General features: G+C 44.5%; 1 long non-coding RNA gene across 10 annotated transcripts; it reads left to right on the top strand.

The window, feature by feature from the left end:
- Window positions 1-26,536, top strand: LOC111093027. Of its 10 annotated transcripts, none has more exons than XR_005380557.1 (7): window positions 1-135; window positions 929-1,027; window positions 4,646-4,938; window positions 6,566-6,642; window positions 6,788-6,971; window positions 7,503-7,530; window positions 10,311-10,526. It is a non-coding gene; the product is annotated as an uncharacterized LOC111093027 (long non-coding RNA). The 10 variants fall into 10 exon arrangements; XR_005380556.1 differs by having other exon boundaries at window positions 4,639-4,938; window positions 6,801-6,971; XR_005380554.1 differs by having other exon boundaries at window positions 4,639-4,938.
- The last annotated feature ends 569 nt before the right edge of the window (window positions 26,537-27,105 follow it).

Raw genomic sequence — 27,105 nt, 5'->3', positions numbered from 1 at the left:
GGTTTGTCTATGTTCTATATTCTTGGACAAGCTTTTGAAACCTATGTTGTAGCTTATAACTACAACATAAAGCACAAATTGAAATCTCAATATGGATTCCCAACACCAAGCCTTTACAGAGCAGCCGTAGATCTGGTAAAGTGCCTGTGGGTGGTCGTAACATCCCAAGGCTTCCTGGAGGAGGGAGGGTATGGCTAGGGCTGATATTCAATTAGAACACTAGTTTGATTGTGCCAGCTGTTAAAATATTAAAATATAGGATTTGTTCATTGTCCAAACCCTCACTATTTAAAGCTCTGAAGCCAGAGACATTCAGACAATTCAATTCTCTCTGAACTTATCACTTAAATGTGTACTGTTCAAACTCTGTACCCAACTAAGTACTCAGAACTGCAGCTTTGAGCTTTATTTTCTTGGGCTTACCCATCAGGTGGCAATGCCCACACAGGGTGAGAGGAAAGGAGAGCAAGGTCTGGAGATACTGTTGAGCAGCTCCCCCAGAGGGTAGCCCTAGGCAAGAGGCCAATCCAGTGGAATCCTCAACAGAATAATAGAAGGTGCAGCTACTATGATCTGCCCTTGAGTTTACAGAGAATGACTCCAACCCCTCCAAATAGTCCCCTCTTGGTTGTCATCTGTTGATCTCATGCTTGGGGGCTGGGGGCCTTTTGTAAGGTACTCTGTGGTCAAGCGGGACTCCTCTCATTAAGGAACCATTGACAATACTCTCTGTCTCCCTGCCTTTCCAGTTTGGAGGGGACTCTCCACACTCCCCAAGATATGTCACACCCCTGAATCACCTCCATTTTCTTTTAGTTCCCTACTCTGCCAAACCCCTGCTTCACCCCCTCCCCCACCATTCTTTGGTCTCTGGTAGTCTAGTAGATTTATGGTCGGAATCAGCAAATCTGAGTTTCCTTTTCCTCAGAGCAGAAAGGCTTCAAATCCTTCTACTGCAACAAAGAAAAGGACTAATAAGAGCTGCTAATTGGTCATGTGAAAACAGCCCCAGTCTTCACATCTTGCTGTAAGTAGTGTGCTACTCATTTGCTGTTTTGGCTTCAGATACATTCCTTTCCTTTGCCCTGAAAGCTACACTTCCCTGACTGCCTTGCTTAGCTGCCTTCTGGTTTAGCCAGTGAGAGATCATTTTGGGAGACTGGAAGGCAAAAGAGAAGGAGAAATTAAGGTATTTCTCCCCTTCTTTCTGCTTGGATTGGCATCCCTTCTCTGGTTCCAGCTCACAGGAGGCAGTCTTTTTCATAGATCCAGGTCCTGCTGGGAAGCCCCTGGTGCTCTAAGTCCTGCTGGATGGTCCCAGCATCCCAGGTCAGCATCTGATCACACCATCTCCTCCCTTTATTCCCTGCACCTCAGAGCTTGTAGAGGCTTCCTGCTTTGTTAATATCTGGGCTGCCTCATGGTCCTGTTTGGCTCTCAAGTTCTCCCAGTGCCTTTGTAATCAATTCCTCATTTCAAACTCCTTCTATTGGACTATCTAGCATGTGCTCTGTTTTTCTGACTATATACTGACTGTTTGAAACAGGCCATCTCATCATCAGGGCACCAGCTTCTGGACTCCTATTCTTGGTTGCACTTTAGGAGGGCGGAATCAAGCCACCAAGAGATGGACTCCAATGCATTAGCAGGATGTCATTTTAAGATCTCAGCTCTGCCAAGGCCACCACAACCTAGAAGCCCATCGTTTCTAATGTGTACCCTAGTCCTGTTGCAACAAATGTTATTTTAGTTGAAAGTGAGAAGTCTCCTTTTCTTTAAAGGGTAGATGGTAGGAAGTATCATATTTGCGTTCTGGAAATTCACACAATGAAAAATAACTCACACATTCTGGAGGAAAAAAAGAAATTGGTCAAATACGAAAACCCAATTCCAATCCCTTACCATTCATGAAGGTACAGGTTGGACCGAAAGGTCTTTGTCCTGAGGTATCTCTGAGTTTGGAGATTAAAAATAAATTCTTTCAGACTGTTTTTTGTTATTGTTTCTCTTTGTCAATTGCTGATGGAAAAAATGGAACGAATGAATTTCTTCAAAAAATATTCGATTAAAAATGTGTCATAATAATGTGTTTTTCTGCTGATGCAGCATCCTTCCTTAATTCTCCTGATACTGAAACTCAGAGTTTCTTCCAGAGGGAGTACCAGTGCCGCACTCTCCCACTGTCCCTTAGGTAGAGCTGATTATACCCCAAACACCATGGGTAGTCATGTGACTCAGGTAAGGTCAATTGGGGCACCACAAGCTCAGGGCTGTGGTGATTGATTGGCTCAGGAATAGACACATGACCTAATCCAAGTCAATCAGGTCAAAGAGCTAACCTTGAGACTTTTGCTTGAGCAACCAAGAAAGGAGTTTCCTTTTTCCTCACAGTTCAGAGCTGTGAAGATGCAGTCCTTGAGGTCCCACATGGGTGACAACTGCCTCAGAGTGAAATCGGAGAGAAATGCACTGAGGAGAGATGGAGAGAGAGAATCCAGGTCCTGATGGTGTAATTTGGATCTTTTAACCCAGCTGTATCTGAAGTTTGTCTGCCGTCGGATCGTCTATATACATTTTATGTTTTTTGGTCCCTGGCAACCAAAAGTTCTGCTTAATATACCTATAACAAGTAAAGGATTGCATTAGGCATTGTGGAGGGTCTTAAGATGAGCAAGCTCTCAGGCAGTTTACAAAGGAAAGAAATGGATCCATTACTTGAAGCAGACAATGTAATGGGAAGAGCAGATAGAAAGCACAACTACTCCACTTCTCTTTTGCCTCCATTATTTCAGGAAAACTAATCTTCATACGGAGAAGGTAGAACAAATGTTTTTTTCAGGGTTCAGAAGTCTGAGATAAACGAAGAGAAAGAAGAAAGCTCATCACTGCTTTGATGAGTCCAAATCGCTTTTCCCAACTGAGACACAGTGAAGTGTGCTTCCAGGACTTAAAGATGAGAATGCTGAGCCACTGGGGGTACTCTCTGGAGGGCTGTGGGGGAACTGGGAAGTAATCTGGATTTTTAAAAATGGATTTTATTATTTACAGTCTAATGAGTTGTATTTAATCCTTGGAAAATTAAGTAGTTGGTTTTTGAACATAGAAAAATGTGTTCATTTTTCAATTAAATATTTTTTGAAGGAACTAATTAGTCTCATGTTTTTCCCACCAGCAACTGGATATGACAGAGAGAAACAACAGTAACAAAAAGCTTAATCTTAAAAAGAAATTATTTTTAATCTCCCAATTGAGAGATGTCTTAAGATGAAACCTTTAGGTCCAACCTGTACATTCATGAATTGTAAGAGATTTGAATTGGGTTTTAGTAGTTGATGAATTTCTTTTCCTCCAGAACAATAGCATGGATTCCAAAAGAATAATTACACCAAACCACTCCAATCTCCTTTCTTTAATAAAATGATAATATGGGCATAAACAGGACCATAACAGACATAATTAATCCAAATGGTGAAGTAGTTGGCAATCTTTTTTCTCTGTTTTTGAAAATTCTTGTTTTCACATAAGGAAACGAGCCATATGATAGTACAGATAAAATGATTAATTATCAAAGCCAAAGAGTGTTTGATCAATGGAGTAATGAAATGTAGAGAGTGGCCTCCAAGGGAATGCTGTGAAGATTTATCCTATTTAAAATGATATATCAGTGATTTTCGTATTATTGATTTTAAAATCATATAAACCTGGGAGAGATTGGTTGATGAAATCAAGATTTAAAAGACCATAACAAGCTACTATAATTTATCCTAAAAGCAACAAGATAACTTTTAATATAAAGATAGTCCTGCATTTAAGTTTAAAAAAAAACAACAGAATTACACAAGTAGAGAATGGAGAAGACCTGGCTTAACTGCATTTCCTTCAAAAAAGATGTAGGTAATTCACAAAGTACAGTATGTCACCATCACTATGAATGATAATATAGAAGGAATTCCCTGATTTAAGAAAAATCCTCATAACAATTTCTTCAGTGGATAAAAACCAGTTTACTGAAAACACATACACATAAATACATATACAGAATATTAATAGAAAAAAGACTCAAAAGGCAGCAATTAACTCTGAATAGTGAAAAATATAGGTGATCTTATTTTCTTGTGTTGTTTCATATTTTATACATTTGCTGCAATTACTTTTTATAATGTCATTTTAGCTCAATATGGATCAACAATGTAACATGGCTGATAAAACAAAAAGGAATGCAGTCTTAAGCTGCATACATAGAATTGTATTTCCCAGAAGAGAGATATTGATCAGTTCACTGCGCTCTGTACTGGGGCAGCCATATCTGGAATAATGAATCAAGTCCTGGATGTCAGGTCTTAAAGGAGCACTTTGACAATTTGGACTCATATGGGATTTGGGAAGGGCATAAGGGATCTAAAGGTTGCAAGCATGGCCTGTAAAGAAAAAAGCTCATGGAGATATGTTTGCTTTTTTACAAATATGAAGTGTTCTCATCTGGAAGGAGCAGCAGATTTGTGACAGATTAAAGATGGCCACGAATTCTTCAATACTTGGGCCATTGAGAGATGGGAATCTTTGTCCCTCCCCTTTAAATATAGATGGTCTCTATGACTGGTTTGATCAACGGAAAATGTCAGAGTGACACTATGCCAGTTTGCAGGCCCAGACCTTAAGAGACTGGCAGCTTCCTCATCCTGCCTTCTGGCAAAACACATTGCCTTGTGAGAAGTATGCCTACGCTATGACCACCAGACATGGAGAAGCCCACGCTAGCCATGCGGAGAGGCCATGTAAAGGTAAGGATGTCTGAACAGACCCCAGCTGATCCAGCTATCCCAGCTCAGGCACCAGATATGTGAGTGAAGAAGCCTTTGGACAACTTCTGGCTGCAAGCATACAAAGGATGCCAAGCAAGAATCACTGTTGAGCCCACTAATCCCAGAATCATGAGAGGTAATAATAGTTATTTTAAGTTACTGTGTTTGGGGATAGTTCATTACAAAGCAATAGAAAATCAGAATGCTTGTTAAGTCTAGCTTGATCTTAGTATAACATCCCACGAGGAATGATTAAAGATTTTTGAGCAAGAGAAGTTACCTTGCTCTTCATGGTAAGTGCTCTGCCAATACAGGGTAGGATGGAGGGGTGTGTGGCCCCTGAGACAGTTCAGGAGTGACACTCCAGCTCTGTAGTAAGCTGCTAGATAACTTCTACTTGTGAGGAAGATCTGACCACAAAGATAACCAAAGTTGGTTCCATCATCAAGAATTCCCATCTGGGGCAGCCCTGGTGGTTCAGTGGTTTAATGCCGCCTTCAGCCCAGGGCATGATCCTGGAGACCCAGGATTGAGTCCCATGTCAGGCTCCCTGCATGGAGCCTGTGTCTATGCCTCTCTTTCTTTCTGTGTCTCTCGTGAATAAATAAATAAAATCTTTAAAAAAAAAAAAAAGAATTCCCATCTGGGGGGCACCTGGGCAGCTCAGTTGGTTAAGTGTCTGACTCTTGATTTCAGCTCAGGTCATGATCCCAGGACTGTGTGATAGAGCCCCACATAGGGCTCCCTGCTTAGCAGAAAGTCTACTTGAGATTCTTCTTCTCCCTCTGCCCCTCCTCCTGCTCATACTTGTTCTTTTCTCACTCTCAAATACATCTTAAAAAAAAAAAGAATTTTCATATGGAAAGGGGACCATAGACAGAAGCAAATGGGGGTGGTGTTTATTAGTGAACTGGGATTATCATCCCTTGAGCTGGTGCACATGCTGAGCCAAGTAATGGGGCACTTGTCCCTACTTTGCCAGGAGCTTGCTGTCCTGGTTTCTGGCTTCTTCTCATTTCTATTTCTCCACCTCTCTACTCCTTTTCTCATAGGCTCTGCTTTTGCCTCCGACTCCTTGGCATAAATCACCTGGATTTTGGATCCAATAGACCTTGGATCCAGAGTTTAGGGGCCTCCTTCCCCCCCCCAACCCCAAGAATTCTGAGTTAGTCTGGAAAGTGAGGGAAGAAATCATTCTTCCACAGCATCCTGCCCTTAACAGTGCAAAAAAGAAGAATACCAGAATGCATTTCCCCAGAAATGCATTAACTATATATCCCATATCCTTGAGAGAAATCCTCCTAGAAAACCCATCACAAGAAGATGGTGCATTTCATCACAGATCTAATGGTCTCTCTTCCAAGAGGCACCAGCTTCTTTAGCTATGGGTCTGCCAGGAGTCATCTGTATAGGATGGAGGGAACTTATCCTTGACTCTTCTCATCTGCAAAATGAGGTCTTTGGGGTTGGGTGATCAGAAACCACCCCTTCCTGAGTTTTTCCTTCTATGTTTTTCTTTCACAATACCCATACTTGTTTCACTATGAGAATTTATCTCAATGTGTAAAATGTCTATTTGCTGTTTCATCGACTTGTGTTCTACTAACAAGTTCGTGAGGACAGACACCAACCTTGGTCATTACTGTGCCCAGCTCCTTATACGGCACCTGACATAAGGAAGACATGCCATAAATATTCACTACATAAATGAGTAACTACAGCTTTATTTTACTTTATGTCACTGTGCCTATCTTTATATATAGGTTTCATTTACTGGATGCATACTTGGGAAACTTTCCACACACATCAGACTCAGAGGAAAAGGAGAAATAATGGAACTGTAAGAAACCAATTATCAAAATTTCAAAGTTTGGGCTTGATACAAAATTCACAAATAACTAGGGGCCAGCCTGCAGTGTGGTGGATTAAAAATAAATCACTTCCATATGATTAATGTTGCTATCTTTCCAAACATTGCCATTTAGTCTCTGTTGACAGGACATCGGCATCGGCAAGCAGCAAAGAAGACAACTGTTGTGACCGAGCAAAATTCAACAAAGTTACAGTGCTTCTGAGTGTTGGGGTTTTTGTTCCGTGGATTCACATTTAAGACAGATTCTGAGCAGATGAAAGGAAATGTGCCATAAGTGGACTTGAAGAGAAAGACAGGTGCGTGGCCCCCGGAGGAAGACAACTGGGCTTTCAGCAGATATCAGGATTTGGGGGTGGGTGTTGAGGGGTGGACAGGATTGGGAGGAAAGGAGCTGCAATCTCTGTTGTGGGTGAGTGCAGTTCGGTAGGTATCTTATAGCTAGAGGGGCGGGGCGGGGCTCCAAGTAAAGATTTCCAGATGGTGATGCAAATTAGGACCTCTCTGCAGAGGTGTCTAAAAAGAGCCAATAACCTGGGGAAATGCTTGGAAGCAGCTTGGATAAAGGAAAAGTGGTGGGAGGAAGGAGGCGGAATGTCTTTGGCTAAAAGAACATTTTTGTTGTTGTCATTAATGACGATGCTAAGAAAGGTTTGGGTTCTCTGAGCCAGGGTCCCAGGTTACCAGGGTCAGACTGTTGACTTTCCCACTTAACACCAGAAGAGAAATGCTCCACTCTTCCAACCCCATCTGGTCTTAAGACCCCCTCACACCTCACACCTGTACCGTTCAACTTCCTCACTGCAAATGTGTGGGTCTCTTTTCTGCAGCCTCTGCCCAAGGCTCCTTAAACACAAGGTGAGTTTCTCCCTGTTTGCCCTCCAGCCCTCAGACCTAGTTAATGAATGATGGCTCATGTGGTGCTTTACAGTTGTCTAAACACACCCACCTACCTTGTCTCACTTGATCTTCATGATAATCTTTTTAAGGAACCCAACTCAGAAAGAGGAAAAGCATGAGTGACTGCTGAGAGTATGGTCTCTGGAGCTAGACAAAGCTGACTGAGCCTGAGTCCTGTTCTCACTTTTTAGCTGTGGGACTTCAGCCAGTTACCTAACCTTTCTGTGCCTCAATTTCCTAATCCCAGGCTGACTTTCGACCTAGGAGGTGCTACCGGGTTTGGTTAAGAGCTTAGACTAGGGAGCCCGACTGCCTTGGTAGAATCTGGTTGGCCATTTGACCTTGGACAAGTTACTTAATATTTCTGGGCCTCAGTTGCCACATCTGGAAACTAGGGATAATGAGAACCAGTCCATCTCAGAGGTTAGGATTAAGCAAATAAGTATAATATACGAGAAGATGTTAGGGTTCAAAGCTAATGGCCAAGAAAGAATTCTTGAGACATCTTTGATGCACAAAGTGGTGTTACTAAAGCATGGGGTCAGGACCCATGGGCAGAAAGAGCTGTACTGGAGCCTTTTATATACTTTCAAGAGGGGAGGGGGTTAGGGAGAGTGTAAACCTCCCAGGTATTTTGGAAACAAGGTTCCCAGGATCCTGAGGGCACTAGCTATTGTTGGGAAAGATCACTTATTATTGTTTAGTAAACCCTCAGTCATGAAACACTTCAGATGTATATTGGTGAGTCAATGATTGCCAACATATATCTAGGGGAGGGCAGCGATAAAGGAGGTTTCCAAAGAAATTTTTATATATTAAAGTAGACTCACAGGGTCCTGAGGGTTGGACTAAGATTGCAAAAGTGTCAACATCAAGGCAGCTGAGTCCCTAGAGGAACGTCACTCTGCCTTTTTCAAGGACTTGTCCATGGGCTGTAGGTAGTAAGGAAATTTAATAAGTTTTCTTCTGCCTTTGTTTCCACATCAAAGTACATGTGAAACACTCAGAGGAAAAAAAAAAAAAGCCTGACATGCAGTAATCACTGTGTGAGCTTTACTATCAGTCTTATTATTCTTTATAAAATATATTTTTGTCCTGCTCCTAAAAGTGACACATCAGCATTATAGAAATCCTGGGACATATCTGTCTTGCTATTTATACTTAATTATTTTTTAATAAGAGTCTTAGTGAACACTGCTACAAAATATTTAGCCAATGCCTCCCCCCCCCCCCCACTCATGGTACCATCTCCTCCCCCTGGGCTGTCATAATAACTGAGTGAGGACACTGAGAGGAGAACACAGATCCAGCTGCACACTGTCCACCAACCACTTTTCCCCTTCCCCACTGACAACAACAAACAACCAAGAAAGAAAAGGATTTAAATTAAGGCCAGAAGTGTCTTCCTCCAGGCTGGTTGCTTGTTCCTTTCACCTGAGTGTTGTTGTTCAGTTGTCATTTTAATTTGGCCTCTCTGCATCATCTCCCTCTGGCAAGTAGCCACTCCCCTGCAGAATCTAGGAAAATGGCAAAGTTCTTATGGTGTGTATTGACCTGGAAAAAGAGAGGAAGAAAATAAACATCCATAATTTTTCCAGGAGAGGGAAGGAGATGTCTTGTCCATCCTTCTTTGCTCCTGTGGCCTCCCTGGCAACACTAGAGAGGCTCCCTCACCTTTTGCATCCCTTCCTGAATGTTAGAGCTGGCCAAGTGGTACTTCCAACCACATCCCTTTGACCTGGGTGGAGGTGTTTTTCTTAATTAGGTCAAGAATGGAAAACCACTCATGTTCTATCTAGCAAGACAGTTTGCAGGTGGAAGAGGGCACAGTTAATAATAACATCAGGAAGGCAGGCAGAGAGAGACCAGGATGAGCAGTCACCCCTTTAATGCCCATGTCTACTTATGCCATTAGTTCCCATCCCAGGTCCCAGGGATGCAACTGTTTTGTAGATGGGTTCTCCTCATGAGAACCCCAACTCACAGAGCCAAGCACCCCCGCTTGGGGATTCCAGTGGCGCCATCTTATGTTCTCCAACAGAGTTTCTTGTACGATGTTACAGTGTTCTGATTAGGGTAGAGGAAGTAAATATTCTTCCAAAACAGAAAAGATGTGCGTGCTTCCTCATTAAGGAAGAAACTTTATTCATTACCAAGCCCACACTTAGCACAGACTTTACTAATATTTGTTGAATGAATGGTGTTAAATTAAGAGAGTTCTCAAGATAATAGGAAACATTGATTGTGCTTTCTCTGTAACAGGTGCAATGCTAAGTCCTTATATATCTTGTCTTATTTGATGCTCAACCCCAGGGGATAAAAGACACCCCCATATAAGAGAGGAGGACACAGAGACTTAGAAAGGTTGAACAATCATCCAAGGTCACAGAACTGGTAAATGGCAGAGCCAAGATTCAAACCAAAATCTCTCTGCCACCAAAATCCACTCTTTTAACCACTGACAGTAATAATAAAGGTAATGATAATGGTTACAAGCACTGTGTGCCTGGCACACTCAGCATTTTACATGTATTAATTATGTATATATACATACACACACATATATACATATATATGTATATATAATCACTATATATATAATCACTATATATAGTGATTATATATATAACTACATATAATATAACTAATATAACTATATAACTAATATAACTATAATATAATATAATATATATATATAAAATTACTAAAACATTAGTATATTTGTGCCCTTCTAACAGGTGAAGAGATTGAAGCACAGAGAGGCTAAATGACACATCCAAAGTCACACAGCCCTTAAATTGCCTGAGCTGAGACATAAACCCAAGCAGTCAAGGTTGAAAGACCCTGACGACCCCTTTGTTCTCCACCTTACCTTGTTGCCCTATTATTCACGATGACCCAAGACAACATTGAGTGGAAACTTTTCTCTGGCAGGACTCTGATAAAATAAAGGCCCAGGCAGACAATTTAATCCAATGTCAAAATCTGTATTATATTCTTATTTATTTGGCTCAGAGCTTCCTAGAAACTGTCAGGGACACAGCAGAAAACACACATACCTTTACTCTTTAGAACCTTAAAGTCCGTTCAAGGCTGAGATTCTGGAAGTAGTAAGCCTTTACTGAGTACCAGCTAGACACTAGCACTGTGCTAGGTCCTTGTGATCACCTGTTTCCTTTGACCTGCACAACCGTCCCAATACGGGGAATGTCCCATCTCGAGATGTATCCCAATAATGGGAGACTATTATTCTCTCCCATTTTGAAGGCAAGCAAACAGTGGGTTTCGGGAGAGAAAGAGGTTTCTCAGCTATCGATTCTGGCCCCACCTGATCAGAAATCCTACCAGGCCCATCTTCAGGTCAACCAGCTTCACACATAGCAGCAGTCAGTGCTCACACATATATTTTCTTTTTCTTTTTAAAGATTTTATTTATTTATTCTTAAAAGACACAGAGAGAGAAAGGCAGAGACGTAGGTAGAGGGAGAAGAAGGCTCCAGGCAGGGAGCCTGATGTGGGACTCCATCCTGAGACCACGGATCACACCCTGGGCCAGAGGCAGGTGCTCAACCGCTGAGCCACCCAGGCGTCCCTATTTTTTTCTTAATATTCATCACACACACATACACACACACACACACACACACACACAAATCCTAGCTGTTTAAGAACTAAATATAGAACTGATTGCTGGCTTCAGTGTTTATTCTAATCCGTGCAGGTTCATAAAGTCACTTAAGACCAAAATAAGGCTGACTCACATATGTAAAAGAAAATCAGCTCATATTTACAAGCTTCATAAAACCTGCTGCAAATACTTAGGTAGAAAGATACAGCAAATGCGTTTACAACTTTACCCAAATGTCTCACCAGCAGTAGTCTGGAGGAGGCTCAGAGAGAACTGAACACCAAGAAAGTATAAGGTTCAAGCAATCTGCAAGAATAATGTACTCTAATTACTAAATGAACCAGGCAATCTAAGAATATTGCATTCAAATGTTCAAAACCACTGAAGAACTCCATAAAAGGAGCTCATGACATGTTTAAAGGACCAGACTCATGGACACACGCACACACACAGGCACACACACTATCGCGGAACAGAGGTGATTACCTTTCTGCCTGAAACATTTGGACAATTGTTGACATTTCCAGAGCAGACACACTCTTTGTGCCCAGCCTAGTGCTACCCAGGCTCATCATTAATGAAACCAACAACTACTATTCAAGCTGTATTACAAAGCTGTAATCATCAAGACAATATGGCACTGGCACCAAAACAGACACAAAGAGCAATGGTACAGGACAGAGAACCCAGAAATGGACCCTCAACTCTATGGTCAACTTCTCTTTGACAAATCAGGAAGGAATATCCAATCGAAAAAAAGACTGTCTTCAACAATTGGTGTTGGGAAAATTGGACAGCCACATGCAAAAAAAAGAAACGGGACCACTTCCTCACACCATACACAAAAATAGACTCAAAATTGATGAAAGACTAAATGTGAGACAGGAATCCATCAAAAGCCTAGAGGAGAACATAGGCAGCACCTTCTGTGACCTTGGCCACAGCAACTTCTCCCTAGACACATCTCCAAAGGCAAGGGAAACAAAGGCAAAAATGAACTATTGGGACTTCACCAAGATAAAAAGCTTTTGCACAGCAAAGGAAACAGTCAACAAAACCAAAAGACAACCTACAGAATGGGAGAAGATATTTCCAAATGACACATCAGATAAATGGCTCTTATCCAAAATCTATAAAGAACTTACCAAACTCAACACCTGAAGAACAAATGATCCAATCAAGAAATGGGCAGAAGACATGAGCAGACATTTCTCCAAAGAAGACCTACAAATGGCCAACAAGCACATGAAAAAATGTTCAACATCACTTGGCATCAGGGAAATACAAATCAAAACCACAATGAGGGAACCACCTTAAGACCAGTCAGAATGGCTAGGATTAACAAGTCAGAGAACAACAGATGCTGTCGAGGATGAGGACAAAGGGGAACGCTCTTACACTGTTGGTGGGAATGCAAGCTGGCAGCCACTCTGGAAAACAATATGGAGGTTCCTCAAAAAGTTAAAAATAGAGCTTCCCCTATGACCCAGCAATTGCACTACTAGGTATTTACCCAAAAGAAACAAACATAATTATCCAAATGGGCAACTGCACCCCAATATTTATAGCAGCAATGTCCACAATAACCAAACTATGGAAAGAGCCAAGATGTCTATTGGCAGATAAATAGGTAAAGAAGATGTGGTATGTATATAAAGAGAGGAAAAAATAAATCATCAAAATCAGAGAGGGAGACAAACCACAAGAGACTCTTAATCATAGGAAACAAACTGAGAGTTGCTGGAAGGAAGGGGCATGGGGGGACGGGATAACTGGGAGATGGACATTAAGGAGGGCATGTGATGTCATGAGCACTGGACATTATATAAGACTGATGAATCAATGACCTCTACTTCTGAAACCAATAATACATTATATGTAAATTAATTGAATTTAAACAAAAATTTTTTAAATACTAAAAAAAAACCAACAACTACTGTGCCACTAGCATCTCTTACTTACCCTGCCCCAAATTGTGCATTCAAGGAAAGGCAAGACTAGAAACACCCCCAGGCACCTGGCTGGCTCTGCAGGTTAAGGTTAGGCATCTGACTCATGATTTGGGCTCAGATCATCTCAGGGTCCTGGAATCAGCTCTGTGCTGGGTATGGAGATGGAGCCTGCTTGATTCTCTCTCTCTCTCTCTCTCTCTCCCTTTCTGCCCTCTTCCCACTTTCTCTCAACAACAAATAAAAAAAAGAAAGAAAGAAAGAAAGAAAGAAAGAGAAAGAAAGAAAGAAAGAAAGAAAGAAAGAAAGAAAGAAAGAAAGAAAGAAAGAAAGAAAAAGAAATTCCTTTAAGAAACCTACCATGTGACCCTCATGGCTTAAAGAAGAAATTGGTCGGGGGTTATTTGTTGAGGGCGATCAAAGCCTAAGTGACGGAAGGAAATGACTCAAGTTGAAAAGGGAGATTTGTTGACAGAAAGAGCAGCTTCATGAAGAAGCAGGAGCAGGGATTACAGCCAGCTCCACTCCCTTTCTCCTCCTTGGGGCCCATTGGTTCGTTCTTTCACCTCCATTCTCAAGGCTCCTCTCATCTCATCTTTCTCCATCAGCCGCTCTGCCTCCACATGGCTAGCCATGTGGAGAGTGCTTGACCTTACAACCACGCCCAGCTGTGAGGGAATCAGGAGACTGCTCCAGAGAAACACTCAGAGCCACTCAAAGTCATGGCTTCCTAGGGGAACGGGTGCCACCTTGAAGACTCCACACCTATGGAGAAGGAGTGGGTCAGCACATTTCACAAGGGCTTTAAAGCTAGCTCCCTGAATCTGACCCTGTCTTGGGAGAAAGACTCTCTGCAGTGGGGCCACTTTGCAAAAAGGGGTCATAACTCGGAGAGATAGATACTCCACCTTTTTTGGATGTCCAGGCTTTGGTAACTGCATTTCCTTGGATATGGAGAGGAAGAAAAGACCTGTGTCTCTGAGCCTGCAGGTGACAACACAGCCATTGCAACCTGCCTCAACAGAATTTACTGACTTACGATATTCTCTATTCTGCAAGCATGAATGGAGAGACTGCAGCAAGTCTATACCCCGCACAGGGGGACCCAGAATCGGGAAACACAGTCACCAACCTCAAGGACTCTGAATCTTACCAAAGAGTACAGACATGCCTTTAACCAGCCATAATCTAAGGTGAGAGTGGAATGTGCCTAAGTGCAGGGATAAAACTAGAGTTTGTTTAAAAAAAAAAAAAAAACCTGCATGCAGGCATTTCAGCCTCACATCCTACCTGAGAGACACGAGGAGTAACCTAGGCTCAGAGAGGCTAAGAAGCTTGCCTACAGTCACACCATTTGTTGTAGAACTTGGACCCTGTTCCTTGCCAGTCTTGGAATGGTGCATTGCCCGAGAGTGTGCAGAGGGCTCAGGGTATAGAGGGCCCAGAGAATGGAGAGGAGGAAGAGGGAGGAGACACAACTGCATTGCTGAGATTTCCCCCAGCCATGCTGGGAGAATCATTATGCAAAATTAAATTACTAGTGTACTTTCACAGTCAATAGGGCCTGGGGAAATAGATTTTAGAAGATTTGTTTGAAGCAGTCACAATAAGAGATTGACGATGACAAAGACAGACTGAAGAAGTACCAGGAGCAAACAACCAAACTACGTTAAATGAGCCCATTGAGTATAGGAGCAAACAGACCCACACACCTCAGCCAGCCCTTCCCTGCAATGTTATATGGTAATTAGCTCCTAATGACACCCCTGGGTTACCCAGAAATAGATAGATTACATTGACATGTTGTCTAAAGTCAATAGAAGATGCAGTCGGGATTCTATTGACTTTGCTTCGGTCTTCGGCTAGCTGTGTGATCTCAGAAAAGTCACTTAACTCTTCTGGACCTCAGTCCAGAAACAAGAGTCATGGCAACTCTGCAAGTCTAAAAGCAAAGTCTGGAGACTTTGGAATCTCCCCCGGGACCATCCTCAATATCTAGACAGTGATTCCAAAGGGGCTTTCTTGCTGTGCCCCCTCTACTCCATTTCCCCAGAAGCCCTATTTCACAATTCCACGTTTTCCCAGGTTGTTACTGGTGATAGCATGACCAGAACTGTTTTTAAAATCAAGGCACTTTGCTGCTTATGAAAAAAAAAACATATTAATATGGCAAAATTATTTCTACTCAAAGCATGAGTCATTCTGTTTGGATGCTAAGTGACTTTTGCTATCCATAGGCAGCAAAAAAGAAGATGTGTGACAGAGAAACCATCCAACTTCTACACAAAGGATGCTGATCCTGACTGTGGCCCCAGATGAGCTACCTCTGCTCTGCTGGAAGCCTGCCCAGTGCTGAGGCTTTGGGGGATTTTCTGTTGTCTGTCTCGTTTGTCCTGTCCTGTGTTCAAGGGTCAGAGCCAGTCGGAACATAAGATTTGAAAACCCCCACTTCCTTCCAAGTTCAGTACCAGAAGGGACAGCCTTAGAGATCCTATCCTGGGAGTGTTGCTCTTTAACTTCCAGAGCACACTACTTAAAACCCAAACTGTGGAAGGAGCCTCGGTGTTCATCAAAAGATGAATGGATAAGGAAGATGTGGTCTATGTATACAATAGAATATTCCTCAGCCATTAGAAATGACAAATACCCACCATTTGCTTCAACGTGGATGGAACTGGAGGGTATTATGCTGAGTGAAGTAAGTCAGTCGGAGAAGGACAAACATTATATGGTTTTATTCATTTGGGGAATATAAAAATTAGTGAAAGGGAATAAAGGGAAAGGAGAGAAAATGAGTGAAAATATCAGTGAGGGTGACAAAACATGAGAGACTCCTAACTCTGGGAAGTGAACAAGGGGTAGTGGAAGGGGAGGTGGGCAGGGGGTTGGGGTGACTGCATGATGGGCACTGAGGGGGGCACTTGGTGGGATGAGCACTGGGTGTTATGCTATATGTTGGCAAATTGAACTCCAATAAAAGATTTTTTTTAATAAATTAAAAATAAATTTAAAAAATTAAAAAAAAAAAAAACAAGTACCCGGGATGCCTGGGTGGATCAGTGGTTGAGCATCCGCTTTTGGCTTAAGGCGTGATCCTGGGACCCTAGGATCAAGTCCTGCATCAGACTCCCAGTGGGGAGCCTGCTGCTCCCTCTGCCTGTGTCTCTGCCTCTCTCTGTGTATCTTTCATGAATAAACAAATAAAGTCTTAAATAAATAAATAAATAAATAAATAAATAAATAAAAAGAAAAACCAAATACTCTTGCGAGAGGCAGGACTTAAATCCACAGATGGTAAATAAATTTCATGTAAACTACTAACAGTTGATCAATTGGTAATGACCGCCTGGAGCATTGTACTGAGAAAAAATATTAAGCTGTTCCCCAGGGTGACAGTCAAAAGATTTAACAACCCACCAATCAGCACAGACACGGGCCGCAGAGCCGGGCAAGCTGCAGCAGCCCACCGACCTAATCCCAATCCCAAGGCTTCTGGGCCCTTCCAGGTGCCCCGCGGGCTTGGGGCTTCGCTCTTCAGCTGCCGGCTCAGTGCCCAGAGGGGCAAGGGGAGCCCTCCAGGCCGAGGATCCAGCAGTGGCTGCAGGCGTTTAAACCACCTGACGACAGGTCAGGTCGCCTGTCAGCTCCGTGTGCCCCCCAGGTTCATGGTCAGCCTTACGCGGAGACGAAGGAGGAAGAGTACAGCATCCCGTCAAGCATTTTCTCTCACTTGACCTAAGGCATCTGCATTTTCCTCCGGGGGGGGGGGGTCATCTGTTGCGGCCACTGTCGATTCTGAGTGGAGACGAGGAGACAGTCAAGAGGGTGCACCTGGCTGTGGCTACACTGAGGGGTTCTGCACTGTCAGTGACCCGCGGCCGTGAAATCCCCAGCACTCGCTGGTCATGATGTCACTTTACTGGCATGAGCCTTGGACAGCTAAAAATGACAGAAATGCTCCTCCTCAGCTGCTTTTAAAGGTATGGGTCGGGGCAAGCCTATTGGTCTGACACAAATGGTGGCCTTCAGACCTTAGGAGTCCCGGAAAGGTGGTGAGCTCTCCTGGCCCTTCTGGGGTGCTCATTAATTAGCAGCTATTGCTACAAATCTTAGGCAGGGGGCAGCTCGGGGTAGGCCTGCCTCTTGGACGCCTGGGCTGGCAGGAAGAACAGGTTTCTATCTACCTGTGAAGGACCTCTGGGGCCAAGGACCTAAGTCTCTCATGCCTCAGTGTGCATCCCTGGGAGTATGTTAAAAAGGATTCAAGGGTCTGCTGTAAGATTCTAGTTCAGCAGAAATCTGCATTTTAACAGCTTTCCAAACTGACTCTGTGGTAGGTTATGGATCGCATTTTGAGAAACCTCCAGTAAGTGGGGATGAAACTCCAAGAGGCTTCTGAGGAGAGAGAAGAGGATAATAAGATGGAAGAAAACAGTGCAGTGGGGACATGGGACAACTGACAAACTCTACCCACTCCAGCTTTCTTAATAGAGCGGTGGGGCTACTGCCTTCATTAGAATAATGAATCAGGTCTGTTATTGATACAGTGACATGTGCTTGATGTGCATTCATTGCCTCACAGCAGCAGCCACCTGGAAGGGGGACACTCATTTTTAGGTTAAGAAACTGAGGCCAACACCGTACAACTTGAAGGTGGTAAAACCGGGACCTGAAACCAGAAAGCCTGACTCTAGAGCCTGAGCACTCACCACCAGCCTGGGCTGCTCATGTTTGAGGACAATACTGATATTCCTGAGATAATAGCTCATAATATTGATTAGCTACAACATAAAAATACAACCATCAGCTTTTCTCAGTTTATTATTTTTTTATTTTTTTTAAGAGAGCATATGAGCAGGGCAGAGGGCAGGGGAGCAGGAAAAGGAGAGAGAATCCCAAGCAGACTCCCCTCTGAGCCCACAGCTCAACACGGAGGCTCGATCTCAGGACTCTGAGGTCATGACCTGAGCCACAGTCAAGAGTCAGATGCTCAACTGAGCAAGCCACCCAGGTGCCCCGGCTTTTCTCGGTTCATAATGAATACTTCTGGTAGAAAATATAGAATGGAAAATAGAACTGACTGGCTAAAACTGTACATAATAAATTTCATTATAGTGAAATATAACTAAAGAACCTTATCTCCTTGACACAATTTAGATTTGCAAAATTGAGCCCGAAAAAACTGGACCTGAAAAAAAGTGAAATCAGCCATCATGGCAAAAGCTATAATGGTCAAATAATGAAAAATAAAAACCCTGAGCGACAAACCAAATATTCATTGTACAGTATATATGGAATAGAATTTCTCCTAATGAAAATGGAAATGAAAACCAAAATGGTTAGAAATGTTTAGATTCATCACATAGCAGAAGATGATTAAGAAAATAAATGTACTTACTAGAGTTTGTTTTCTAAAATCATTTTTCGACAAAAACTAATGTTAAAATGACCTTCTTTGTACACAAAGAATCAAAATATCCTCAAGTGGTCAAAACAGCAAGGAACAAGCTTTCAGGAGGTCACACTGGGTTATATTTATAAATGTTGCCCATCACCGGGGCAGCTACCCTAGGCATTCACGCATAGGTAGGATCTGTGTAGTAGTCAGGACATAAGAGCGTGCGGCAATGGGTGGGATACCAGAGTATCCCCACGTCCTCTCCCAACAAGGTGCTGCTACTGTTCCAGGGAATCCCAGCTGAGAATCACTGCTGAATCTACACCCTGTTTTTTTGTTTTTGTTTTTGTTCTTTTTAGTAGGCTCTGTGCCAGTGTGGGGCTTGAACTCATGACCCTGAGATCAATAGTTGTACGCTCTACTGACTGAGCCAACCAACACCCCTTGCACACTTATTCTGATGCAAGTGTACAACATTCCCCACAAGGGCAGCAAAAAGATGTTTGAGAAACTGCTTTAAATATTAAGACCGTGCCCTACCTCCTTGTGTGTCTATCCCACCCTCTCCGCCCTGGGCATTTAAATATCTGTGCACTGTTTGTCAACCACTCCTCTAGTATACACTATGGCTGTTGCTCAACTGGACCTCTACAATAACTTCACCAGGCATCCTAATTCCACTCTGCCTCTTTAGAATCATTCTTCATTCTGAAGGCAGAGAGATTTCTCAAAAACATAAGTCAAATTATGCTCCTCTGCTTAAAGCCATTCAATGGTCCCTGTTGCACTTACAATAAAGCATGAAATCCTTATCCTGGTTTACAAAACCCTTTACATTCTGACCCCTGCCTACTTCACCATATATATCATATACTGCCCTTTCATCTCTCACCTCACTCTTCCTGCCATGCTTTTCTTTTGTTCCTGCTAATTCCCACCCCACATCCTTTGCACCAGCAGCTCCCCCCACCTAGAGTCCTTGGTCCGGATCTCGTCCTGGTTGGCTCCTTCTTAACATTCAGATGTTGACTTACGTGTCATGTCACAGGGAGGCCTTTCTTCACTCCTGTTCCGGTCCAAGACATCATATAGTCACTAATGTTTCATCCTGTTTTAATTCTCTGCAAAACACTGCATTTCATTTTTGGTATATTTGTGTGTTCCTCTCATATCTGATCCTTCTGGTACATTGTGAAGCTCCATAAGGGCAGAGTCTAAATATATCTTGTTTACTACATGTAAGCACCCAATATCTGTTTATGAATATAATGAAGGGATAGAGGGGTGAATGAATGAGCAAGTGAATAAATGAAGTACCTTAAGGCTGTTGAAATTTTAGGAGCCAGTGTGCTGGGAACACCAAAGAGAAATAAAGCTAAGACACATCTTCCTTCTCTCAACCCAAGACCCTCTTCAAAGTCTCCTTTTCCAGTAGGAAGCCTACCCCATCTACCATGCCTTCACTCTCCTCTGAGCTTTTGGCCATCATTTACTTATAGTTGCAGTTAGCTCTTCGTTCCTCAGTGAAATCACTTCTGCTGCTACTTTGCATTATGCTATTGCTCACCCCAACTGCCCTGAACTGGATCTCCCCAACTACAGTAATCTCCTTGCCAGTGTGGGCTATATTTTTTATATATTTTTTGTAACCTTCAGCTCCTCGTGGGTACCTAATAAATATTTCATGAACCATAGGAGTTCAGGGCTCCTGAATCAGAGAGACCACCTTCTGGAAACTTCCATCATGGAGGTTAGAGAGCAGAGGCCTAGAGACTTGCCCAAGGTTGGGTGGCCAGCTAGACATAGGATGCTCCCCCATCTGTGTCCTGTTTCTGAGGCCAGTTTTCTTTCCACTGCATCAGTGGAGACCTTATTAGAAATACAGACTCCTGCACACACACACACACACCACCAGATGTGAGACAGGACCCAGCAGGAGGTGTTCAACATGACAGTGATAATTGTGGCTCTAGGGGCCCAAAGGTGGTGCCACTTGCATAGCCCACTGTTAGGTTGAACTGTATGAAATCACGGCATTCAGCAGCTTTTGATACACAAACTGGAAATTTCATATGGTTCAACTTAGTGATATTTTCTTGAGTGAGAGGTGTCAAGGTTAATGGGAAAAGATGCAGAGAAGAAATGATAGCTCTCTGAAAAAAAAAAGAAAGAAAAGAAAAAAGAAAAGAAAAGAAAAAAGAAAAGAAAGAAGGAAGGAAGGAAGGAAGAAAGGAGTGAATGTGCGGACTGCGTCCTTCCCTTCCTTCCTTCTTCCCCCTCCTCCCGCCCTCATCATCCTCCCCACCCCTCCCTCCCTCCCTCCTCCCGCCCTCCCCCCCTCCCTCTCTCCCTCCCGCCCCTCCCTCTACTCCCCTCCCCTCCCCTCCCCTCCCCTCCCCCCAGGACAGACAAGACAAAACATCCACAAGACAGAAGTAAAGCCTGAGAAGGATAACAAATCGACTCCCAAGTGGAAATTTGAAGAAGACAGGGAAACTCCCTTTGCTGGACACAAAGCTGCCCAAAGTGCCAGGAAGGATATGGCGTATAATTGGCCTTGGCATAGTTCCTCATCACAGAGAAGGTTATGCACAGGAAGAAAAGCTTTTAGCTTTTTAAGTAATCTCTACATTCCACCTGGGGCTTGAACTCATCACCCTGAGATCAAGAGTCACAGGCTCTTCCGACTAAACCAGCCAGGTGCCCCATGGAAAGCTTCTAAAATTGGCATTTATCAAGGGGATTGTCTTGCCAAGAACTGCTTTAAGCACTTTATATCTATCACCTCCTCCTGGCAGCAATGTCACAAGGTCGGTTCTATCCTGTGCCACTTTACAGATGAGTAAATTGAGGCAGGGAGAGAGTAAGGAACCAGTCAGAGGTTGCGGAGCATAAGTGACAGAGACTATGTCCTCACCCACCGATGTTCTCAGGAAAGTCTTCTGACCATTCAGCACAAAGAAGCTGTCTCCAGCATGGGGAGGGCAGTTGGATTAAAGACCTTTCAGGAAATCTCTGGGCCTGGGGTTTCAGGTTTCTAGGATGCTGAGTGGGCAGTTCTGGTAGATGACTGTCTCACCAGTGTCTTTCCCCCCCACACACACTCCTCACCCCCCTCCTCCCCAGCACGGTCACTCTATGGCTGGGGGACATGTAGGGTGGCTCCAGGACTCTGAGGTTAGGACTCTGAGGTTAATCCTATTGATTATACACCTGGTACGCAGCAAGCCTGGTCGGTCTATCTGCAGAAGATGCGGTTTCTCATATACTCCTCTTACCTGCCCTGGAGAGGGACATTTTTTCATTTTACAGACAAGGAGACTAGGTCACCAGAGAAGGGCCTGGCTTCAGCTGCTTAGCTGGTCCATAACAGAGCCAGGATGGAAAACTGGGTCTGTCTGATTCCAGAGTCTTGTGCTCTTTCTACAAAACAACAGAATACTTAGGGAATATTTCCAGATAGCAACAGGGCCTGTGAGCTGAATGGAGCTAAAGGGAAGAAAAGGAGTTTTTAAATTCTTGATTCTGACTGCAAGTGCCCTGTGCTTCCTGTAGCCTGGGCCCCTGCGTCGGAGAAGCTGGCCACCCAGCCAGGTCTATCCCATGTGACATATGACACCCCAACCAAAGTCATGAAGTGGGATAAGCAACATGCAATTTCCAACTTTAATTGGTCAACTAAATTGGAAAATCACTGTCAGACAACCATCGGACAATAAACAAAAGGAAGTCAGGTTGCTCATGAAACATTTAAAATCTAGACCTACCCAAGCCTGATCTTCTCTCCAGGTGACATCAGTAGAAGCAAGTACTCAGCTGTCAGCTCCCTCGCTCCTCGGTGAGCACTGCCTGCCTGCATGGCCTCGGGGAGCTCCCCTGCACCCCAGCTCCGGTTCCTGCCACGGCAGGGGACAGATGCTGTTTCCTTTACATTCCCGATAATGATAGCGTTTACCTTGCAGGTTCCTCCGGCTGGCTTTTGTTTTATATGCACCAGGAGTTCTCAGTTAGCCTCTCCCCCACCATCTGCTGGTAAGGGTGATGGCATTCATGGTAGCAACTACTGTGGCTCCCACCTGTCCCTCTTAGAATCACTGAAAAGTGACACAGAGCCTGGCCCGAAGACCAGAGTCACGGTCTCCCCACCCAGGAAGAGAGCAGAGACAGCAGAGAACACAGTCAGGGGCTGAGTTTACTACCACGTGAGAGTCGCTGCCACAGTTCTAAGGCTGATTTACCCACGCCCAGCTCAAGGGGCCTTTGCCTGCTGAGCTCCACTTGGCAAACCCAGGGTCACCCGTTCACCTTCCTGAATATCTGCTGAGCAGAGGCCCTGGCCTAGGAACCTCGGCTCTGCCTGTGGACGTAAGGAGGGAAGCCTCAATGGCTTGACAGCCCCAACATTCAAGAGAGCATGAACCATGTTTCTGAAACTATTCTTCAGGATATTTATTCACAGATGTTCAATTTAAATGTCCCTTCATCAAATACAGTGACACAAGCCCACTCCCAGGTGTTTCCCCCAAAGAAATGAAAATCTGTGTTTACCAAGCACTTACAAATATCCAGAGCTCTTTTACTCTGAATCATCTAACATCCCTCAGCCGGTGGGTGGGTCAGCAAATGGGGGTGCTCCATACGAGGGACTCCTACCTGGCAGTAGAAAGGAACCAACTGCCAATACACACAGCACGACTGAAGCTCAAGGAACATTATGTGAAGGGGAAGAAACCAGAGACACAAAAGACTACTTGCTGTATGATTCCATGTACGTGAACCTTTAGAAAAGGCAAAACTATACCTGTAGAGAACAGATTGGTGTTGCCAAGGCTCGGGAGTTGGGGGAGAAGGATGGTCACAAAGGGTCATGAGTGAACTCTCCGGGCTGATGGAAACATCCTATATCTTGATTGTGGAGTTAGTTACCTGAGTGTATCTATTTGTCAAAACTCATTGAACTGCACTCTTCCATGAGTGAATTTTATTGTGTGCAAGCCATACCTCAATAAGACGAATTATCGTTTAGAAAAATCAAATAGGTCGTTTTTAAACCACAGGACTTTTCAGAGCCTTAGATATATTGCTGTGCATTTTAAATCTTCAAGATGAAGCTAAGATGTCCAAGGTTTAGCAAATTCACTTGACATAGAATTTAATAAGTTTTACAGAAGGGAGCCTGGGTGGCTTAGGCGGTTAAGCATCTATCTTCAGGTCAGGTCACGATCCCAGGGTCCTGGGATTGAGCCCCACATTGATTGGGCTCCTTGCTCAGTGGGGAGTCTGCTTCTCCCTCTCCCTCTCCCTCTGCCCCTGCTCATACTCATTCTCTCTCTCTCTCAATCTCTCTTTCTCTCACATGCTCTAATAAATGAATAAAAATCTTTAAGATATAAGTTTTACAGAATACCAATTAAAATCTTGAGGAAACAGGTAAGAGGAGATTGCATTCGAGAATTGCCCATCTAGATAAAGAATTGCCCTCTCATTGTTTCCTCTTAAAACTCAGACCCTCTTGGGATCCCTGGGTGGCGCAGCGGTTTGGCGCCTGCCTTTGGCCCAGGGCGTGATCCTGGAGACCCCAGATCGAATCCCACATCGGGCTCCCGGTGCATGGAACCTGCTTCTCCCCCTGCCTGTGTCTCTGCCTCTCTCTCTCTCTCTCTCTCTCTCTCTCTCTCTCTCTCTCTATCATAAATAAATAAAAAAAAAATTAAAACTCAGACCCTCTTGAGAAAGGCAGTACATTCGGCCAGACAGCTTCCTGGGTGTTGGGCTGGCAGACAGCTCTGCAGATCGGAGAGCCAGGCCTCAGCAGGAGCACAGAGCATGTGCAGAAGGTGCTGAGCAGGGAAGGAGGCACCAGGAGCCTCACCACAATCCCTGGAAGCTTTGGCCATTGTCCCTCCATCCAATTGTCAGATGTCCTGTAAGGCACTCTGCCCAGCGCCAGGGAAACAAGCCACCTATGGTGCCCCCCTCCAGTAGCTCACAGCCTCACTCTCATCAAGAGCTGCTGTCCCAGGGCCCCCCTTGCCCACCCTCTCAATGATTTTCTTCTCTGGTATCTCATTGCCTGACACTTGGGCTGGCACATTCCCAAGGACCTCCAGCCAGTGTGGTCATCAGCTCTCACCAGCAGGCCGTCCCAGGCTCACTGACCACGAGTTGTTGGACACAGGCCTGGGAATTCAGGCAGGTGGCAGCAAAACGAGAGAGTTTTCCATCTTATTTCATCTCCAGCCCTGTCCAACGCCTCCCCTGGGCCTGCCCATTACTCTGAGCTGAGGGGTACGAGACAAGAGAGAAGACCACAGATACAGCTGCTGTGTAGAACACGCCAGCTTTGTTAGGTGGAGGAGCCCTGGCCCAACTAGCCCTGCTCTCTCTGCCTGCCTGTTCATCTTCTGTCTCTCTACTGTCTACCTGGCGTGGCCACCTGGCCCCTTTCCAGAAATGGCCATACCCAGGGAAGCAGAGCACAGATCCCAGTTGAGGCCCTGGTCTGTTTCCAGAAATTGAGCTCTTCATTGCTGCCATATGCTATTAAGTTCCTCCCCTGCCCTGAACCGAGGAAAGCAGGCCGACCCAGAAGGGTCACAGGCTCTCCTCGCCCCTTTCTGTATTCCATGCTCCTTGCCCCACAACCACAACAGATCCCAAGCCTCCAAGGCTTAGAAACCAAAGTGCCCAGGAGATGGAGCCAGACGTGCTAATACATGACTGCCCCTTGTCTGCACTCCTGGGATTTCTCAAGGGAGGTTTAGAGAGGGCACCTCGGGCCCAAGGAATTTCTCTGGAACTCTCTGTGGCTGCAGGGAATTGGTCAGGAGTTCGGGTGCCCACCACTTCCCGCTCTGGACTCCTGGGTGTGAGAGAGCACCACCTCCTCTATAGGAGCCCAAACCCTCCTAGGCACTCCCTGGGCTCTGAGGCTGCCCTGGGCCTCTGACCGGTGAGCTAGGCTGTGAGACACATCTCCTCAGATCTCACACAGGAGCTGGGAACACAAACCCAGGACCATAGTCCCCTAGCAGTGGTGGGAAGAGCAAGACTGGAAGCTACGAAGCCACTGCAGTGAGAGCAACACACTTGTCACCACCTCCCCAGCCAGAAGTTCCAGGAGGGCAGGGGGTGGTTCTACTTTGTCCAAGGCTCTGTCCCCAGAACCTAGAACCCCTAGCGGGCACTCAGTAAACGTGTGTTGAATGAATGGATGGATGAATAAAACCCATATGTATGCACACATATATTTTAAACAATCTGTTTAAATTTTTTGAAATTTTTTCAGGGGAAGAAAGAAATTAAAAAGGAAAGCCTAGACGCCTTAGGTGATAAATCACATACAGGAATCTCCTGGCAGCAGACTATGTGAGGAAGCCAAGGAATTAGGTAGTCCAGTCATTTTCAATTTCTTTCTTCACAACAGAATCGTTATTCCAAATGGAATCTTCCACCACTCACTGCAAGAGAAAAGTGAAGCTGCTCCCCTATGAGGCAGGAAGGGAAGACCAGAGCTCCTGGAATCAACCCCTTCAGCTCTCCTCCAGCCACACCGCATCTCCTTCCTGGCGGAGGCCCCCCATTCCAGGAGGGACCAGTGGCCACAGCCCCACCCTGCACACCCAGGAGACAGGGGGTCCGCTCTGCGCTCCCAGGAGAGAGGGGTGTTGGGAACATGGAGCCCTGCTTCCAGATGGACAAAGCCCCACCCTGCTCCCAGCCCCAGGCTCTGTGAACCCCACCCCTGCATCCAGCAAGATTTCTTTCTCTGTTGCATAAGCCAGTTTGAGGAAGGTGTTTGTCAATTGAGGCTTGAGTGACCTTAATCAATTTAGGTGATCTGTTGTGGGTGCTCTCCCAGGTGCCCCTAAGCCTTTGTTTTCCCCAGCATTTGCCCAGAGAAGCCCTGATTAGAGCCTGTGGGCCTAGGATGGAGAAGCGGTCAGCATAACACCCCATGACCTTCTAGCTGACCAGCACGTTTCCAGCCTGCAGGGCAGGGGCTCTTCACACTCCATGAAATCAAAGTTAACCCCCTTACTCTAGAAAAAAAAAGAGAGAGAGAGACAGAGAGAGAGAGATTGGGAGGAGGAGGGAAACTCTTTCATTTTTGGCAAAATCTAAATGCAATTCTAACTCACGAGATCCATGAGAAAATTGACGAGAGCCAATCCTTTGCGCAAGGCATGCTCTGATTTCATGCCGACAAATTATTTTTTAAAGGGCATTAATATCACAAGCTGATGACTTTTAGCCCTGAGCAAATGATGCATTTTAATGCTTCTTTACACATAGCTCTCAGCCCAAGTGAAGCTGTCTTCGGCAAAGCATTAGCAAACATTTACATTTCAAAATTCAACAGAGGGTTGTTGTTGGGTGTTTCTTTCTCTCTCTTTTCATATATGCCCGGACGGAGGAATCGTATTTCACATGTTAAGTGGTGTGCAGCATCCGTTTCTAACCCCTGGCATGCCGTTAGGAGACAGTGGCACCTGGTTTTCAGGCCTACAATCTGAAGATGGATTTTGAAAGGGAGAAATACAGTGGCTTCATCAAAC

Source organism: Canis lupus, chromosome 28 (genome assembly GCF_011100685.1).
Source record: "Canis lupus familiaris isolate Mischka breed German Shepherd chromosome 28, alternate assembly UU_Cfam_GSD_1.0, whole genome shotgun sequence".
Classification (NCBI taxonomy): domain Eukaryota; kingdom Metazoa; phylum Chordata; class Mammalia; order Carnivora; family Canidae; genus Canis; species Canis lupus.
This window is presented reverse-complemented; position numbering and strand designations above follow the sequence as displayed.